Source organism: Pteropus medius, unplaced genomic scaffold (genome assembly GCF_902729225.1).
Source record: "Pteropus medius unplaced genomic scaffold, Ma_sr-lr_union100, whole genome shotgun sequence".
NCBI lineage: Eukaryota > Metazoa > Chordata > Mammalia > Chiroptera > Pteropodidae > Pteropus > Pteropus medius.
In genome coordinates, this window is record NW_024355205.1 from 16,040,049 (window position 1) to 16,059,914 (window position 19,866).

The 19,866-nt window shown below is 36.0% G+C and overlaps 1 pseudogene; it reads right to left on the reverse strand.

Moving 5' to 3' along the window:
- Positions 1-2,724: 2,724 nt before the first annotated feature.
- On the reverse strand, positions 2,725-2,843 carry LOC120599086 (uncharacterized; annotated as a pseudogene).
- Between the last annotated feature and the right edge of the window lie 17,023 nt (positions 2,844-19,866).

Consider the following 19,866-nt stretch of genomic DNA (forward strand, 5'->3'; position numbering starts at 1 on the left):
TAAAAATAATGATGGTCATTCATTATAATGTACTGAAGGAAAAAGAATCCATGAGTCAATAAAAATACTCAAAAAAAGAGGGATGGTCCAGGAGAGGAGGGAAAGCTCTTTTTTACAGAAGAATGCCAGCTAATAAATGTAGATGGCCTGACAGAATTAGAAAATAATTTTTGTAACCACTAAAACAAAAATTGATAACGGAAGAGATTATCAATGCCTATTAATACCACTGTGGAAAATGGTATATTGGAAATATCCTATTCACATTGGAAAATAGGATATTCATATGGTCTCTAAGTATCTCGTTATACATTATGCATAATAACAAAAGCAAAGAGATAATCTGACAAGAGAAGCCTAATTCACACCACTTTAACCAAGTGATCAAAGTTAAAATTACCACTAATGGACATTATTCTAATACGATGAATAGAGGAGACCAAATCATCATCAGTGTTATATTCTTGTCAAAAATATATTCTTGATTCAGCACGCATCTGCTAAACTCCAGTTACGGGTAAGGCAAGTGTTAGGAGCTATGGAGACTAAGACCTTAAGATATCATAACTCTGTCTTCTCTGAATTAAAGTTTATAAACTAGTTGGTGAGACAGGCCATCCATGAAAATTATACTACAAGAGTTATTTTGTTTGCCTAAACTAAAACAACAATATTTCTATCAAAGATTTTTTCAAACACCTACCTGGTTATCCCAGACTCTGGCATTCTCCTGTATGAACTATTATTAATTACCACTTTGAAAGCAGTGCTTTAGTAAAGACAGAGTTTGATTTGAAAATCTTTAATTTTGCCCACTGAGCTATATGTCAACTAAATTCAACCAAAAGTTAGAGACTCAATTATGCTCTGGGGGCTGAATGGGCACGGGGCACAGAACTTTGCTAAAGGCAAATACTTCCCTGGGAGATGTGTCTTTTTAAGCTGCTGGTAGCCATTTCAATTTCAGTGTAAGGGGCATTTGATCACCCTAGGAATAAAAAGGACTCCCTTGAAATAATACAATGAAGAAAATGATATAGAATTTCAGCCATTCTTAAGAATGTATGGGAGGGTGAGGGAATTAGTTGTGGAATTGTTTGGTTTGTTTTTTGGAGAGAAGAGAATTGGTTGGTTGGTTGTTGGTTGGTTAAGGAGAGAGAGAAAGGAATAAAAGAGAGAGAAGGACACTACAGAAATTTCGCCATAACTTATCATAGCTACCAGCCCTGGTTAGGGAGTTGGGCAGGTGGAGGAATCAAATTAGATTTGATCTAAAACTAAGCATGAGAGAATAATCAGACAAGTCCAAATAGTGGGACTTTTTAAACTGTAAAAAATATCAATGTCATGAGAGGAGAAAAAAAAAGCAAAACTATTCTAGATTAAAGGAAACTAAAGGCTATGTCTGATCTTTACGTAGATACTGGGTATTAAAGAATGCTACGAAGGATATTATTCAGTTGGAGAAATTTGAATACGTCCTGAATACCAGATATAGTATTAATGTTAAACGTCTTGAGAGTGAAAACAGAGGTACTGTGATCATGTCCCCGTTCTTAAGAAATAGAGATACATGTTGAAATATTTAGGAGGTGAAGCATGATATCTGTTGAGTAGTTTCAAATGTTTCGGGGGAAAAAAAATGTGTACATATATGCAATCCTCACTTTGCATGGTAGAGTAGGAATCAAAAATGACTAGAGTGAAGCTGTGTAAAATTATTTTAATAATCAGTGGAAAAAATTACCTCTATTCTATGACCTTTAAACATTTTTATCAAAATATAAACTTTTATACTTAGTTATAAATGCAGAAAAATGAAAAATTAGTAAAACAATTTTTCATTTAGAACACTGTAATTTAAAACACTAGAAACATTGAGGATTAAAGTATTTTATTTCATTGTAAAAAACTTAAAGAGTAGTTTGAACAATTCTTCTGATTGTATAACTAACTATATGGATGGAACATCTTCTCTATGCCTTTGCAACTTCTCATACTCCTTCCTGTTTGAACTAGCTTGTATCATTTTATCCTTTGCCCTTATCTGTCATGAAATATCTCCAAAATTTTCTTTAATGTGAAGTTTTTGCCAATGTCACTACCTTCAAGACATCTTTATCCTTTTCATCACTATCACTTTCTTCATTAATCTTGATAAGTTCACCTTTATTAAGTTCTTCTAGTTGCATAGACTGTTTCCAGTAGTGGCAGTGTCAATACTCTATAAGTTATCTCTTCTATAACTCCATTTATGTTTGATTCTAATTTCACTTTCAGTATTCTCACTTTCAGTTTTTTTTTCCTGCACTTTAATCTTTTTTTGGCCCATTTCCTCTTTCACATATCTATTTTTATAAAATGTGAGTTTTCACTGGGAGACAAGGAGGCAACACAACTGCATGCTTCGCTGTCTGTGTATGAACTGAATAACAGATATGCAGTGACCAATCACTGACAGATTTGGAAAGAAATGTGATTGGTCACTGTCACTGATTATGATGGACATTTGTTAATTATGCGGTGCTTTGAAGACTGAAGTTCTGGTAGTGAAGTTTATACTTTATGTAATTACAGTTAGTACACCATGGTAACTGAAATTTGAGTCATGTCACTGAGTAATTGCCTGTGTGTGTGTGTGCGTGTGTGTGTGTGTAGATGTGAGTGAATCTAGATAAAAGATACATAATAGGTGCCCATTGTACTATTCTTGCAGCTTCCCCCTGCCTATAGCACATGGTCTTCCTAGGTGGTCTCCTATCCAAGTACTAACCAGGCCCAACCCTGCTTAGCTTCTGAAATCAGACAAGATCGGGCATGTTCAGAGTGGCATGGCCGTAGACCTATTCTTACAGTTTTTCTATAAATTTCAAATTTATCGTAATATAAGTTGGGAGGTGGGGAGGAAGTCATGAGGAGACGAGATAACGCAATTAAAAAACCTAGAAAAATAATAAACAATAAAAACGGATCAATGGGGAATCTAGCGAATAGAAAAGGCTATGGAACCAGACTGGCTGGGTTGGAATCCCATTTTACTCATCAGCTGTGTGAACTTGGACAAGTTATATAATCTCTCTGAATCTGTTTTCTCTTGAAAATGACGATAAAAATACTACCTACTTCATAGGGTACTATGATGATTCAATAGTTGCATATATGACACGTAAAACAATAGTACATAGTAATTACTTTGTAAATGTCAGCTGTTACAGGTTTGTTACAATAGAGGACACTTTAATATGTTTAGATACTGATCAGAATCCAAGAGAGGCTGAAGTTAGAAGGGATAATTAATGATAATATGGTTCCTAAAAGGTGGGTGGGGATGGGATCCAAGGAAGAAACAGAGACATTGGTCTTGTACTAAGGGAGGAGCATCTCTATTTTAACAGGAGGGAAAGAGAATAGGATGGGTGTGGGTATAGGTTGGTTGATAAACTTGCTAGAGAGGTGTTACAGTATAATGACTAATGTTTTCTGCATAAAATAAAGAGTGAGATATTTCCTGAGAGTGAGCAGCACGGTTAAGGATTAGAGGTTGAGGAGAGTGGGGAAGACTTAAAATGGCCTTTGCAGAGAACGTGAGAGCCAAGTGACTAAAGAAACATAACTAGATCATTGGCACTGTTGAGGGCCCAGAGCTAGTGACCTTAAAATCACATCAGCTTGCCCTTTTGTGTTTCTCAGTTGTGGTGCCTAGTTGTCTGGTTTCAGGCATGGAGGATGTGGGCTGTTAAGTTCATCCAAGATTGAGGTTTTTCCAGACTGATGTGAGGAAGAGATATAGAGACAAGGGAATTTTTTTGGATATTGGCAAGAGGATTACTGGAAGTATGGACCATGAAATCTAGCGATGAGAAAAAGTAAAGGGGGCCACAAATGGGAGAAGGGTCCTCTGGAGGTCATGTAATCATCCTATAGTAAGAATTAACAAGCAAACTAGTCATTTCCTAAATTAGGGAACAGTGTTCTGTGTAAACAGGATATTGGAGCTTTTTCTGTTTTAGTTTTGGCTGATGCCCTAAAGACCAAGAAGTAAACAATAGGTGCGATAATGAAAGCTATATCATCTAATGCAGAACTTGCAAAGAGGGGTCAAACTGATGTTGTGACCCTTAATCTAGTCCCACCTAGAGTGTATGCAAGCATTGAAGCTGAAAAATTGACAAGGAAGTTTTTGTTGGAGAATCGTTGGAATACCTTGGCTTTTTCTTTCCCTCATAGGTGAAAGGAGTGGTGCTCCTCTCTCTCTAAACCAAGTGAGAGAGATATGTTAAGGAAACTACTTGAAGAGCTTTAAATGTGCCTCTTTGAGTTTGAAGAGCATAAGGACTAGTAAGAGAAACTGACCAAATTTTGGTGGTTGCCGGGGGGAGGTGTATAAGCCTGCATTGGGGACAAGCTTCATATCCACTAGCAGTGGGGCAAGAGTAAGTATTTCTCCTGGGCCAAATGTAGGCCCATGAGAGCAGCCAGTCTGGAGCTATTTCAGATTCCATGACTGGCCAGAGGGAGTGGCCATCAAATGGCCAGGGGCTGAGTAAGAAATTATAGGAAGCCAGTAGGAGGCAAGAGATATTGCCTCCATCGTGGGAATTTATTGGAGTGCTCCAAGGCAGGAGTATCTCTTCAGAATTTGCAAAAATACCATCGAAGGAAAGATTAAGCAATAGGATGCTGCCATCCCAGAGGCTGCTGTGGTGGATTGTGCCCATGCTAATCAAGAGAAACCTTGACAGCCTCTTCTCTCCTTAATCCTATCTTGGAAGATGCAGAGGTAGCCAAACTGGAGGGCGGGAAAGGAAGGATACAGAGCAAAGAGAAGAAAGACAGAAGCTGACATCTGTACTCTTCTTCCTCCCCACCCACCTCAAGCATTCTAGCCAGCAATGATAACAAGATGGGGGAGGAGAAGAGCTTTAGCTTTGAATACGGTTCAAGTTCTATTGAACATTTAAATTACTTGAGATGATTCCTGCCTTGTAGAGTACAGCTCATTCATTGTAATACTGGTTACTCTAAGTTAGTGAAATAATGACAAAGTCCAGACTGTGAGGGGAGTAGCTAGCTCTGATGGAGTTGAGTAGAAGGTCATTGAGGGTGAAGAGATCAAGATATGAGAAATCTGGTATTGGCTCAGTCATCTTTGTGGATGATGGAAGTCTTCCACAATGCTGGCACAGGTTGGGGTAGAAAGACTGCAAGCCATGTGCCCAAGGCCAGTGGCTGTGGAGTATGTTAGAGTCATTAGAAGATAGAGACAGAATTGTTGAAGTAGGATAGGGCCTGAATTCATGCATATTTTTACTAAGTTCCTGGGTGATCAGGAATATACAACAAAGTTTGAGAACCATTGCCCAGAATTTAGTGGAGAGAAGTAACTGACTGGTTGGTACATAACAATATCTACCAGAAGAAAAGAAGATAGGGCATTTTAGCCAAATAGGGACTTCTGGGAAGTATGTATGTATGTATGTATGTATGTATGTATGTATGTATTTTGCTATCAGAGGGTATGGAAGTAGTGCTCTGGGAAGAGTAATGGGGACAACTAGCCTCTCAACCCATTATCCATACTACCACTATTTCTTTCTTTTCTTTTTGTGAAAAGGGATATTATGGATTGAATAATGTCTCCTCAAAAAAAGATATGCCGAAATCCTAATCCCTAGTACCTTAGAAGGTGAACTTATTTGGAAATAATCACAAAAATTTGGAAATAGATGTTATTAGTTAAGATGAGGTCATACTGAAGTAATCCAACATAATTGGTGTCCTTAAAAAAGATGGCCATAACAACACAGGAAACATCATGTGATAGTGAAGACAAAGATTAGAGTTAACGCAACTGTAAAGCAAGAAACAGTAAAGCTTGTTGGTCAACCACCAGAAATTAGAAAGAAGCAAAGAAGTATTACCTACAGATTTTCAGAAGAAGCATGGCCCTACTGACACCTTGATTTTGGGCTCCTACTCTCCAAAACTAGGAAACAATACATTTCTGTTGTTTTAAGCCACCCAGTTTATGATACTTTGTTATGGTAGCCCAAGGAAGCTAATATAATAAAATAACTGATACAATGAGACATTCCTTTCATGGTGTACTGTAAATTATCTCTCTTACATTCTACCCATGTTGAGTCCCTGTCCCCTTTGTATTGAACATATAGTCTCTCTCAGAACACAGAGAAGCCATGTGTAAGTCAATGGATACCATTAGAACAAGAAAAAGTTCACTGCTTCTTGACATGCTTAAGCTGAAACACTTTGTGTTCTTGATGAAGTGGTCAGCCCCCACACTGGCTTTTGCACTTATTATTGACAGATGAGTCAGTCATACAAGACTGGTAGTTTATCTGAGTAGGTGTAAGTTAACGTTATTTTGGAAAAAGGAAAAGAAGCCTGCAAAATATACCTGTGTCCTACTTTCACAAGAAAGCATTCCCCTGAGGAATCTTAAAACCTCCATCAAAGTGTTGAATTGATAATGGATTCCATCTCCATAAGTCTTCTCACCTCTTCTGATTTTCATAGCTATTCTCTTCTTCCCAATATTGAATGGAAGTCATGGGCCACAGAATGGTCCAAGAGACAACACTAACTGACCTCAGGAAAGATAAAGTTCCTGATTTATTTAGCAAAGGCGCCACTCAGAGCAGGAAGAGAAAGGTATAGCATATTTCATTCAGCTTTCTCCGACCTCCCACAGACCCTAAGAGGATGCTCAGCTGCCTTTGACATGTCAGATCAAGACATACCTTGTGGTCCAGAAATGCTACTTCTAGAAATGTCTCTGACAGAAAAAAAACTGAAGGGCCAGATAAAGGACTAGAGTGGCTTATAGATCCTAGAGAGGGTGGAGTCAGTGGTTGGTTACTAGCTGAGCAGAGTAGTCCAAGACTTATGTCTGGAAGAAGGGTTATATAGCGCATCTCCTTTTATATCAGGACCTTGAACAAGGACTGTCAGAAGAAATAGTATGTTAAAAGATCATCTGGGCCAGCGACTCTTGTCCCAGCTTTGACTGTACATACATAATTCCAAAACTTTCTCTCAAATCATAAACCAGTTTTCTGTAAGACAATTTCATTTAGATGTTCTACAGCTATCTGAAGTTCACCATATCCAAAACTTTAGTTCATCTCAGCCCCATCTTCCTCCCCCAAATTAGTCTCTTCTTCTTGAATTTCCTTTTTATATGCTCTCTAAACTTCTCCCAAAGATTTATCTATTTATATTGTCTCAAATTGCTCACCTCTCTCAGGCTCTCCAGTCTGTCTTCGGTATCCTTCACATCCTTGAAACTCCGTAGTTAAGGCCTCCAGTGTCCCTGGTGGCGTCCAGTCCAATCACGTTACTCCCCTCTTGCTTTCTTCTCAGCAGCATTCAAGCTGCCTACCTTTTAGCTGACTATTCTCATCTATTGACCTCTGGTACATTACACATCTTGATGTTCTCTCTACTTTCTTTCCCTGTTTTTTTTTTTTTTCCTATCTCTTTACATTCTCCTCTTCAATCTCTAATATACAGTTTCTCTAACATATCTTTAAATACCATCAAGATATGCTGATCCACCATATGTCTAGTAGGCTCCAGACTTAGAAACGTAATGACTAACTTGACAGCTCTCTGTGTCCTTCAGGCATCTCAAATAAAACATAGCCCCAATCAAACTCCATTTTCTTTTAAAGCCTCCTAGCTCAACCTGTCCTTGCCCAGCCAGTCTTCCCTACTCAGTAAATGTCATGCAATTGTTCAAGCCAGGAACCTCTCCCTTTCCTTCATCTCCTACATATAATCCATCTCTAAATCATATGGTTTCTACTTTCATAGTAAATTTCAAATGTACTTTATTCACCTTCTACTACTTTGTTCTAGGCCAACATCTGTCCTCCAAATTGATTTCCCTGGTATATCTCTTGCCACTCTCACCCCAGCCTCAATCTCTTGACCCAGAACAATGAGAGTGAACTTTTAAGGACTTCTTACTACGGCCTACAGGCCATGCATGATGTGGCTTTTGCTAGCCTCTCCAAGCTCATCTCATTCCGTTCTCTCTTCACCCACACAGCTTACACCTGCTGTCCTTTCAGTTCCTAGGACTAGTCCAGGTCTTTCCCACCTCAGAACTTTTGCAATAAACTGTTCTCTTTTCCTTGAACACTCTCTACCTACTCCTTTTTTTTTCAATTTTTTTTCAATTTTATTTTTTTATTTTTTAGGCGAGACAACCCTTGGTTGACCTCATAGATTACAAGGACCTTGTCAGTTTACAATCTCTTATTTATTTATTTTTTTACGCCTACAGCATCTGGTGGTCGCCCATCCAAGTACTAATCAGACCCGACCCTGCTTAGCTTCCAAAATCAGACAGGATTGGGCTTATTAAGGGTAGCATGGCCATAGACTGCCTATTCCTTTTATGTGTTCCCTTCGCCTAATCACACTTACCATTAGGTACAATGATTGGCTCATAATAGGCTCTCAGTAAGTATTTGCTGACTGAGGGCAATGAGTGGATCTAAGTAGAAAATTCAACCAACAACCCACTGATCAGTGAGTAGGACAAGGAGAAACTGTCCAAAAAATGCCTAGTGTTCCTTTTTCTTAAGGAACACCTTTTTCTCATTGGGCAGAAAATAACTAAAATATTGAAAGAATATTTATCTAGAATGAGACAATATAAATGCTTTCAGACAGAGGCAGTGTATAAATCATGAATAAATACTCACTTAGGCAGCAGTAGTATAGAAAGACGTCTAATTGCCAAATGATTGGTATAGACTCATGGTTTCCTACATTTTTATCACCACGTATTTGTTTCATTATGCTTTTTCCACAAGAATCTCATATTTAAAAAATTATCTACTAAACGAACTACATTTATTATGTAATAATTTACTTTTTCATTTTTAATCACATGAAATTCCTAATTAGACATATATAACCCCTAATTAGAGCATTTAATTAACCAGCATGCTATGAAAATGAAAGCTAAAAAAGTAGGGCCAAGTAGCTTTGTTTTCATATTGATAAAATTTTCACTGAGCTTTTTGAAATATTTAAAATATCTTACAAACTTCCACCTGATATTCCATTCGAAGCTCTAGGCTGTGTGTTTAGTAAAGGAAATAATATACATGGTTCATTTATCTTTTTTCTTCATAAGAGTCTCCCTGTGGCTCTTCGCTGATTAGTAACTGGAAAGTGAATCGGATTCCTTGGGGCATAGAAACTCTTATCACTGTGGTATTTTGTTAATGAGGTAATCAAGGTTTAGATAGTCTACCAGAGCCAAAATACATTAACAGATGGCAGAGCATTCATTGCTCTATGTCATGGCAGATGCCACTGTGGAATCAATCTAACATGCCTCTTCTTTTCTCCAATGGTTGCCATGTAGCAGTAGAAAGAGAAATAGAGAGGAAAAAAAAAAATGAAACTTTCCATTTTAAAGGAACAATGGGGTATCTTTTTATCTTGTCTTTAAGATAGGAAGTAACACTATTTACTAGTCAAAGCTAATTTAAGCACTAAAACTCTATTTTTCCTATGTACTGGTTATATGATTTTAATCATTTTAGACACCATGAGTTTTTAAGTAATTTCCATCAAGAGAAGGAAGAACATGTAAATATTTTATATCCATAAAATGAATACTCATTCATGTGCTCTAAAAGTGTCTAAAATAACTAATAATTTTCAGGCTGTCACACTTTGAGAACATTTCCTAAAATCTGACCATTACCAATAAAATTGGTGTTTCTATAGAGGTGTTCAAGATAAACAAGCAAATCATGTTACATAAGTTCTAAAGAAGAGTAATGTTAATCATATAGTTATTGAGCAACTTAACACCGGAAGTCAAGATATTTTAATTCATAATTTTGCTAACAGGTGCTGAATCTTCTATACTTTAATAGCTTTTGTGTGGGAAGCAAGCTGTAGTTTAGTTGGTGGAAATTTTATCTTACTAGACAAATGCTTGATAGATCAAACTTTTTTGGCTCTTAATGTACCCCACGACAGATCCAAATTTTCACTTTTCCTGTCAAGCTGTTCAGAAGCATCCCCATCTTAAAACCTTAAAGGACTTTATAAATGAAAATTTTCTTTCACATTTTAGCCACAGGTGAGTCTTCTGAGATTTTATATAGCCTCTGCAAAGCTAGAATCCAAAGCTGTAGGTTCTTTTTCATATGTGTACATATATATATATATGAAATATATATTTCTTTTACTGTAGTAAAATATACATAACATAAAACATGCCATTTAATCATATAATTCAGTGGCATTGACTACATTCATAATACTGTTCAATCAGCACCACAATCTATTCCCAAAACTTTCCATCCCCTAAATAGAAACTCTATCAGTAGGTTTATTTTTTGCAACTTATCGAATAAGTATTCATTAAATAAATAGTTCATCCACTAAAAACATATTAAGTACCCACCATGTGTATCATCCTATGCTCAGTACTAGAGATGAATAATGGACAACTATGATGAACAAGAGTGAACAATAGAAAGAGTTGCCCATTTTTGAACATTTGTCTTTCTGTGAATGGTAAAGTAACCAATGCAAATATCAGTGGCAATATTAATACTTGCTCTTTGACCTAAGAGCTTTATGCATGCTAATTCATTTAATTCCTACGATCACCCTATGAGATATGTACTATTATTATTATCCTGATAATATAGATGATGAAACTGAGGAAAGGGAGATTAAGTAATTGTCCAAGGTCACATGGCTAATAAGAGCTGGGGCTAGGTTTCTAACTCAGGCAGACAGGTTCAGTGTGTATTTTTAACAAGTACATTTTATTAACGCATAATTTAATGCATAATTTATGCACAAAATAAAATGCACTCAATATAAGTTATGGTTTAATGAGTTTTAATCAGTGAATAGAATACAACCATAGTCAAGAAACAGCACATTTTTGTCACCCTAAAATGTTCTCATATCTTTTTGCTGTTCATGCTCACTGACCTATAACTCCTAGTTTAGGCAACTACTAATGTGGTTTCTGTAACTACAGATTAGATTTTTCCCTACAAATAAAATCATATAGTACATACTCCTTTATGTCTAGTTTCTTTTGCTCAGCATACTGTTTGAGATTATTGATGTTGTTGCATACATTAGTGAGTAATATTCCATTACATGAATATTCCATTATTTGTTTATCAGTTCATCTATTGATGAAAATGTGGATTGTTTGCCGCTTTGGCTACTATAAGTAAAGCTGTTGCAAACCTTCATGTACAGATATATGCTGATCATGTTTTTATTTGTCTTGGGTAAATGCCTATGAATGGGATTGGTGAGTCGTATGATAAGTGTATATTTAACTTTTTAAGAAACTGCCCGATTAGTTTTCAAAGCAGCTGTAACATTTAATGTTCCCACCAGCAATGTTCCACATTGCTCCACAGTTGTTCCACATCCTTGCCAACAGTTGGTATTTCGATATTTTTCATTTTAGCCTTTTCAGTGGATGTGTAGTAGTGACTCATTGTGGTTTTACTTTGCACTACCCTGAAGTCTAATGAAATGAAGTATCTTTTCATATATTTACAGGTCATCATTCACACATCTTTTGTGAAGTGTCTGTTCAAATCATTTGCCCCTTGTTTTATTGGATTGTTTTATCTCCTTACTATTGACTTGTAGGATTTCTTTATATATTCTGGATACCAGCCTTTTGTCGAATATGTATTTTGCAAATATTTTTTCCAGTTTGTGGCTTATTTAATTTTGTCTAAGAGCAGAGGTTTTTCATTTTAATGTTCAATTTATCATTTTTATATGATTTGTCCTTATTTTAAAGAAATCTTTGCCTTTCTCAAGTTCAGAAAGATTTTCTTCCATGTTATTTCATCTAGTCTTGTACAATTAAGTACGGTGTTGTTTGCAGGCTTTTGTAGCTATTCTTGCTCAGGTTGAGGAAATTTCTACTCCTAATTTGCTGAGAAATTTTATTATATATGAAACATTTGTCATATGTTTTTTTTAATATCTATTCAGATGATCATATTGAATTTTCCTTTATTTTATCAACATAGTGAATTACATTAATCAACTTCTGAATTTCAAATCAATCTTATTTCTGGAGATAAACCACACTGGATCATGATACAGCATCCTCCTAAATACTGCTGGATTTGATTTGCTAATGTTTTGCTAAGGATCTTTGCGTCTTCATTCATGAGAGATGTTGGTCAATGGTTTTCTTATGTTTTTAACAGGTTTCAATATCAGTAATGCTGGCCTCATAAAATGAGTTGAGAAATGTGATTCCTTCTGCTATGTTGAGTTTATATAGAATTGATAGCATGGTTTCCTTAAATATTTGATGAAATTCACCAGTAAAGCCATCTGGGTCTAGAGGTAGGCTCAGATCAGGACTTCAATATTTTTTAAATAGATACTAGGAATTCGATTTCTTTAATAGATATGGGGCTAAGCAGGTTTTCTATTTTTTCTTGAATCAATGTTGATCATATCTTTTAAGGATTTTGTTCTTTTAAGTCGTCTATTAACAAATGTTCATGTTACTTTATTATGCTTTTAATATTTATAGAATCTATAGTGATGTCTGTAGTGATTTCTAATAATTGTGTCTTTTTATTGATTTGATTGATCTTTTCAAAAAATCAGCTTTTGATTTTATTGATTCTCTCTTTTGTCCATGTTTTATTATATTGATAACTGCTCCTATCATTATTTTCTTCTTACTTTGGTTCAATTTTTTTTCTTTTTTTTCAGCTTAAGTTGAAAGCATTTTTAAAAACTTTTTATTGTAGTTGACATACAACATTGTATGTTTCAAGTGTATGACACAGTGATAGAAATTTATATTCCTTACAATATGATTATCACAATAAGTCTAGTAACCGTCTGTCACTATAGATATTATATTGACTGTTTTCTCTGCACTGTATATTACATCCCTAAGACTTATTTTTTTTTTTATACCTGGAGGCTTGTACCCCTTATTCTCCTTCACCCTTTTTACCCATTCATCCCATCCCATCCCATTCCCTCTGGCAACCATCAGTTTGTTCTCTGTATTTTTAAGTGTTTCTGTGTTATTCATTTTTTTTTTTTAAGATTCTACATGTAAGTGAAATCATACAATATTTGTCTTTTTCTATCTGACTTATTTCACTTAGTATAATACCTTCAACCTCCATTCATATCACAAATGGCAAAATTTCATTCTTTTTTATGGATAAGTAATATTCCATTTTGTATATATATACCACATCTTCTTTATCCATTTACCTATTGATGGACACCTAGTTCACTTCCTTGGCTTCTGTAAATAATGCTGCAATGAACATAGTGGTGCATATAAATTTTTGAATTAGTGTTTTTATTTTCTTCAGATAAATACCCAGAAGTGGAATTGTTGGGTCATATAGTAGTTCTAGTTTTAATTCTTTGAGGAATTTCCATACTGTTTTCTATAGTGGCTGCGCCAATTTATAATTACACTAACAGTGCAAGACAGTCTCCTTTTCTCCACATTCTTGACAACACTTGTTATTTGTTGACTTTTTAATAATAGCGATCCTGACAGTATGAGGTGATATCTCATTGAGGTTTTAATTTATGTTTCCATGATTTGTGAATTGATCATCTTTTCATATATTTGTTGGCCATCTGTACATTTCCTTTGGAAAAATGTCTTTTCAGTTTCTCTGCCCATTTTTTGATCAGATTTTTTTTTATGTTGAGTTGTATGAGTTCTTTACATATTTTTTGGATATTAATCCCTTATCAAATATCTTCTCACATTCAGTAGGTTGTCTTTTCATTTTGTTGAGTTTTCTCTGCTGTGCAAAAGTTTTTTAGTTTGAGGTAATCCCATTTGTTTTTGCTTTTGTTGCCCTTACCTGAGGAGATATATCCAGAAAAATATTGCAAAGATTAATGTCAAAAAGTTTACTGCCCATGTTTTCTTCTAAGATTTTTATGGTTTCAGGTTTTGCATGTAACTCTCTAATCCATTTTGAGTTTATTTTTGTATGTAATTAAGAAAGTAGTCTAGCTTTACTTTTTTTTAAGTATTTGTATAGTTTACCCAACACCATTTATTGAAGAGACTGTCTTGTCCTCATTATATATTCCTGCTTAAATTGAAAGCTTTGATTGTCAATTTTGTAACTTTGTTCTTATATATGCTTTTAAAGGTATAAATCTCCAAGTACTGTTTTTGCTGCATCCCACAGATTTTGATTTGTTGTGCTTTCACTTTCATTCTGTTCAAGATGTTTTCTAATTTTTCTGTTTTTTCTTTGATACATAGGTTTAGAAGTATGTAGTGTAATTTTCAAATATGTAAAGATTTTCCAGATATCTTTCAGTTATTTATTTCTAATTAAATTCCCTTGTAGTAAGAGAATATTTTCTGGATTATTTTAATTGAAAATTGCTTAATGGCCCAGAGTATAATCTATCTTGATTGTTCTCTGTGCACTTGAAAAAAATGTGTATTCTGGTATTGTTGGGTGGAATAATCTATAAATGTCAATTATATCAAGTTGGTTATTGTTCAGGTGTTCTATGTTCTTACCGATTTTCTGTCTACTTTTTCAATTGCTTATTAAGATATTAGCATTGAAATCTCTGTCTCAATTGCTGATTTATCTATTTTCCTTGTAGTTCTGTTAGTTTTCTTGTATTTTAAATCTGTTATTAGGCGTCATCAAGGGTACTCTGGCTGGTCAAAGCTCAAATCCTATGAGAACACTAGAAATTGGCTTACAGTTCCCCAGTCATTATATAAACTCTTAAGATGTGGCTAATATTGTGTTTATCAATCATTATAGGCTAGATTATGCTGTAATAACAAATAACCACCAAAGCTCAGTGGCTTATAACAAAACAGATTTCTTTTTTGTTCATTTTACATGTCCACTGTATGTTGGCTATGACTCTATCCTACATCTTTACTTTGAGACTCAGAGCAATGAAGCACTTGCTATCCAAAACACTGCTGGTCATTATGGCAGAGAAAAAAGAACATGACAAACAGTGTTCTGGCTCTTAAATCTGTCTTAAGTGTCATGTGCCACATTCACTCATACTATTGGCTAACTCAAGTCTCATGGCCAAGGCTGACATCAATTGGATTGGGAAGGCTAATCTTCCCCCAGAAAGAAATACTAAATATTTATGAATAATAGTCTACCATGCTGTGCTAAGTATTCAGTTTCTTCTTTAAATTTTCATAACAGTCTTCTAGAAATAAGTACTATTTTTGTCCCTCTTTTACAGATAAAGAAACTGAGGCTCAGAAAATAGCCTAGCAAAAGTCAAACAATACTCCAGCCTTATCCATAGTTTTGCTTTCCATGATTTCAAGTTACTCATGGTAAACTGCAGTCCAAAAATATTAAATGAAAAATTCCAGAAATAAACAGTTCATAAGTTTTAAATTGCTTGCCATTCTGAATAGCATGATGAAATCTTAGGCCATTCCACTCTCTCCCACCCAGTATGTGAATTATCCCTTTGTCCAGCTTCTACATGCTGTATACGCTACCTGCCTGTCATTTGGAAGCTGTCTCAGTTATCAGATCAACTGTCACAGTATCACAGTGCTTGTGTTCAAGTACCCCTTATTTTACTTAATAATGACCAAAAAAACACAAGAGTAGTAATGCTGACAATTTGGATATGTCAAAGAAAAGACATAAAGTTCTTCCTTTAAGTGAAAAGGTATGAAAGTACAGGAAAAAAACATAGTATATATAGGGTTCGGTACTATCAGCAGTTTCAGACATCCACTGGGGGTCTTGGAATGTATTCTCCATGAATAAGTGGGGAAATACTGTAATCAAATGGCAGGGCCTGTACCCAGCTAGTCTGACCCCAGTGTAGTTGTGCTATTCTGCCACAAGAAGAGAAAGAGAAAAAGGAGTAGGGGAGTTTGTGAAGGAGAGCAGCAAAAAGAAAGAAAATGAAGGGAGATACTAAAAATAATTGCAAACTATTTCCTATGGCAATCCGATCCCGTGATCAGAAAGGGGTCAGGGGAAGAGAGTGCAGAAGGCCAGAGAAAGGAGAAACTCCTCTTACCAGTTCTTCCCAGTCCACCCCTCATCTGTCCATTCCATACCACATGCCCTCATCTTGCTCCACCCCAAGAAAACCCACCTCCTGCCTCTCCACATTCCAAAGGTCCTAACCCCATTATTTATACTGAGGTTCCCCAAAGTCCCAGTCTATTTTAATAGTGCAAACAAAATGAGTTACGACATAAATTTAGCATTGACCAAAGATATTTCCATCTTTTATGCCTGGCATGTTACAAAAATCTCAACACTCAACAATTTTGTATTGTTGTCTCTGGAAACATGTATTTTAGTGATTTGTGGCTGCCTTTTGAACAAACACAGTATCAAAAACTTTCTGAAACAATTTTATGAAAATTGGAGGTGAATATTAACTCATTAGCTCAACATTAGAATTGCATTAAAAAAGAAAAAAACTAAAAAAATTATTAGAGTATATTAAAAAGGCTTGAAATCTATATTATGTAAAATGCACATACAAAATATCAAATCCTTATAAGTAAATGAGCTGGGGAAAGAAATAGGTGCTTCACTCAAGAGAAAATAACCAGGAAACAAATACATGGACCAGTACAATCTCACTAATGTAAAAGAAATGTAAATTAAAAGAACAGTGAGGACCATTTTACACTTATTAAAGTGGCATACAACTCTTTAAATGTCACTACTCGGTCATATTTGTGGGGGGTTTTTTAGTGAAATTGTTACAATCTTAAAGTGTTGGTGTTCCTCCTTGTCAAGAACAATGCAGTAACAACATATAAAAAGCTCATGTGAGTTAAAGGTCATAATAATTAGGCTTATAATTTCCTGAAATGGTCTCTGAGCTTGTCCCAGCATCTTAGTATTATGGACTGCAGCCGTTGATAAACCTCCAAGGGAGAATTGCTTCTCTCTGATAGAAAAGGTGGGAGGCTGCGGGTGGGGTCCTCAGAGCCCCTTGGTCACTGGGTAAAATAAAAACCTCACATTCAGGCTTTGACTTTCAATATTACCACTTGGAATGTATTCTGAAGAAATAATCCGTAAGGAAGAAAAGCTAAATAAATAAAAGTTAGCTGCAACATTAATTATTACAGAAAAGGTTATAAAATAAATGTCTGACAGTAGGGAAATAATTAAAAATATAGTGGTTATTAAAATTTAAATTAGACTTCAAAGCAACATGAAACATGCTTCTGAGATGGTATTCATTGAAAAAGGGAGAATATATTCATTGTGATTATTCACAAGGACTAAAAGGGACAGGGTTAAATGAAAAGTTAGCTCTACTGAAGTGACGAGATTGTGAGCAAAAGTTCTCAGTTAGATTTATTGTGTAATGAAGGTAGAATATATAAGGATTCTATTTTTAGAGAAAAGGAGAAATAGGACACTATGACCCTTTCTACTCTGCTTCTCATTGGAGGTTCCAGGATTTCATTAAAATGCAAAACTCAAAATCATTCCATTTTTGGTTTATTCAGATAAATATATTATAAGCTTACCCAGAATGTGAATTGGTCATCCTCATAGGAGGGTTTATGTATAGCTAAATAGCTCTTACACTAATTCAAGTAGCTTGGAAGACTGTATGGGAAATGTATATCAATCCTATTGTCGACGTTTTTTAAATTACAGAGCATTATGTAGGGTATTTGTAAAGTCAGAAAGCATAGAATTACTTTTAAAGCATGATATTTACACTTTTTACAATGCTCGATATGTTTTTTTTCCAACTGCATTTAGATAATCTCTTCATTTAAAACAGTAAGTTTGATAATCTTTAAAAATACAATAAATACACAATTTTATCTGTGTTTCCAGACCTCTGGATACTCCTGTAGTGTTTTTATTGTGTTTTTCAGATTAACAATTGGACCTACTACATTACATTTCAAGATGTTTCACCTGAAAGGGGGTTTGGAGGTTGAAGAAAAACATTCAGCATATTCTTATGAAACGTAACTAAAATACTGTTTACAAACAAATTTATCTGACATTTTGAACACCCTGTAGTGTCTCACCCTTAGCATTATATCTCATCAATGGCGGGGGAGTGGGGAAGAAAAGTAAAAAGCCAGACACAGTGTCCCAAAGTGGGGTGATGGCAGAGTGGGGAAGCGAGGAAGAAAAAGCGAGGGGATGTCGGTTTTTACGGCTGTCTTGGCTGAGGAAATTTTGGGTCGAACGGAAGCCCTGAAATCAGTATGGGCTCACTGATAGATGGGGATGAGATTGCGGGGAATGAACAGGGAAGGAAAAGAAGAGCATTGTGCCCTCCAATACTTCTGGAAACAGCTTAGTGTTCACACATTGAAGTTGACGCAAAGTTGGGAGGCAGATGAAGCTCTATGATGCTCTTCCCTTTTCAGTAGCTCTCAGCCCTCAGAGATAACAGTGCAGAAAAAGTGTGTGTGTTTGGGTAAGGTGGGAGTGGTAGCAGAGGCAGCAGTATGAGGAGAGGAAAATCTCAAAGATAATGAGGCTGTGGAGTGTGGGAGCCCAGAGCAGAAAATATTCTGGTGCCTGAGAGAACAGGAAGACATATATATAAATGTGTGTGTATCTCTTTTTAGATCCTTTCATTCAGGAGGCATCTCCCTGGAAACTGAGGAGATGGTAGGAGTACTCTGGGGTGCTGTCAGCTCCACTTCCGGAGAAAAAGTTAAATACTAGGTAAAGAAATGCCTCCGGCCAGCTGCCAGGGAGAGGCAAGACGAGGAGAAGGAACAGGGAGCCGAGAGGGCTGCCTGACTTGACTCAGTTGGAGATATATCCAGATGTTCCCCTCTCATTCTATCAGCCTCACTGCACTAGCGCCCTTATCAGGAAGGAAAACTATTGCCCTGTGGCTCTTTCCAGCTCTAGGACAGTTGCAGTGATTGTCCCCACACTCATGCTCTCACCTTTCTTACTTCTGGCCAAATCCCAAAGCCATCAATCTCAAAGAAAGGCCATTCCTGGGACAGTACCAATGCAAGGTCCAGGGAGTGTGGTTAGACTGCCAATACTTTCCTCTCCAGCGACTTCAAGAACTCTGTGCTCTGTCAAACACTCTCCTCAACCACCCTCCTCCACCCTCTGTCTATACTCCTCCTCAAAGGCCTGCCTACTAGGGGTTTGTTTCTGACCCAGAATCACTAAGGCAGAGGAAGTCTGTGGAGTTGAAACAGCACATTATATATTTGCAATGCTTTTTGCTATTATTTTTCATTTGAAAATGTAAAGTAATCTATCTGTAGTGTTGCTTCTGGGGTCCTATATATATATATCATTGTTTCTGGAGAAAGTGCTCCATGTTGGAAAAAAAAAAAAGCCCTGATAAACAAACATTTGGAACACAAACTTGTTAAAGAATGTTGACTTATAGCCTCTGGAAATGCCACTTATATACTGCAACGAGCATTTCTTGTGTATCTTACGCCAGGTTGGGAAGCACGGTGTCTGTGGTTTCATAAATTTGGGATGTTGCTGCTGGTGCCACTGGATTATTTTAGATTGTACACTTACAGGACAGCAAATGTCATTGACTCACATAGTGAGAAAGTTCTCACTGCTCTCTCTTTCCTCTTGATTACACCAAGGAAGAAGTCTCAGTTTGGAACTAATAGATCTATAACACTTTTCTAACACTTGCTGATTGCTGCTATTATTATTATATTATTATTATTGTTGTTATTATTATTATATTATTTTAACAGGTGTAGGCTCAGAGCTTTTGGCTGGTTTGGTTGATACAGAGGGAAAAATTTCAAAAGGGTGGCTCCATGGCTGGATTCAGCCT